This window comes from Pleuronectes platessa, chromosome 11 (assembly GCF_947347685.1).
Source record: "Pleuronectes platessa chromosome 11, fPlePla1.1, whole genome shotgun sequence".
Classification (NCBI taxonomy): domain Eukaryota; kingdom Metazoa; phylum Chordata; class Actinopteri; order Pleuronectiformes; family Pleuronectidae; genus Pleuronectes; species Pleuronectes platessa.
In genome coordinates, this window is record NC_070636.1 from 2,171,910 (window position 1) to 2,173,577 (window position 1,668).

The window sequence follows — 1,668 nt, forward strand, 5'->3', positions numbered from 1 at the left end:
CTGCACCCACAAGCAGTTTATACAGATGTGAGTTCAACTGTTTATGTTTCTGATCAGTTTGGTTTTAATTGGTTTATTTGGATACGATACAAACTGGGTGAGACCTCACAGCTCAGACCGGCTCACGATTGGTCGATCACTGACGGAGGTGAGACCCTGGTTGTTCCTGTTTCACGTCCACCTTGTTGACGTCCCGATGATGGAGGGGGGTTCCCACAGTGAAGAGGAGAAGTGAAGCAGCCGAGCAGAGAACAAACACAAAGTACAAACGCAGATGAAAGCTTCCTCTCGCACTCGGGGGGGCGGGGGGGGGGGGGGGGGGGTGGAGCCTCGTGTGGTTCCAGCTGACACGAGATCTGCCGACTGAGCGTTTCGACAGGCGGCGTGGAAACACCGGAGGAGGAGCGCTTTCCCTCGCTCTGTTATTTCTGTCTTAAGATGTGGTTATAGCACGATGTCATTATTTTCTTCCTCTTCTTCTTCACACAGCTGCTTATTAGCCGCTGGCAGACGTTTGCCTGGTGGAGTGAGATCCCACTGATGAAAACCGATCACTCACCGTTTATAAGAAGTCTCTGAATGATCGTCTCTAATTGGAGGACGTGCCCCGGCCTGCTCGTCCCCGGAGTTTACTCAGGATTCAGACCTGCTGGGGCCTGGTGATAGGGAGTCGGCCGTGACTGACTCATTAGAACAGACCTGGGTGCAGAGCAGGAGGTGAGGGGGGGTGGGGGGGGACTTACTGTAGAAGTAGAAATGTGTCGTTTTCTGTCCAGTCCATTAAAATATGCAGGAATAAAAACTCTTATTATGTCAATAAGACCAGTTTCTGCTCTGGTTTATGGTTTGGGTTTATTGTGAGTGACTCTGGTGACGTTGTGTCTGTTTCATTATCTTTAATAACTCCTCCTCTTTCCGGATGTTATGATAAACTGAGCCCAACTGCACTTATATGTTTTATAACAGCTCGAATTCCAAGATGGCCGCTCCGTGTATCAACAGTAGTGAGAACTGTAGATTTTACTGTTTATTTGAACTTCTGTCATTAAATGTGTCTAATTACTGTCTGTGGACACGTGTGGTACTTCGTTTTGTGTGTGTGTGAGTGTGTGTGTGTGTGTGTGTGTGTGTGTGTGTGTGTTGTCTAATTGAGAACGACTCAGAGTCAGTCTGAGTTGTTCTTCTGTTGAAGTGACGTCTCTGTAAGACGCCTCTGCCTCATCTCACTTTGACTCACAGTGCGGCCTGAGCGTCTCTCTCACACACACACACACACAGAGACACACAGAGACACACACACACACACACACACACACACACACACACACACACACACACACACACTCCAGACATGACACAATCACCCCAGCAGCTGCCTCTTTGAGGAAGGGAGAGGAGAAAATGAGGAAGAGATAAAAGGAGGAGAGACAGTCATCAGACACAAGTGAATGGAAAGTGTGTGTGTGCGTGTGTGTGTGCGTGTGTGTGTGTGTGTGTTACAGGCCTGATAATTACCTGAGCTGCTCTGTGATTGGCCTCTCAGCTCAGCACTAGCGTCTGGGACTTGTAAAAGCAGTAAATGGAGCAGACACACAAACTAAAACCCACAGAGTGGAACACAGAGGACGTTGTGTCCCTGTCTTCTTCCCGTCACTGAGAACAAACTGA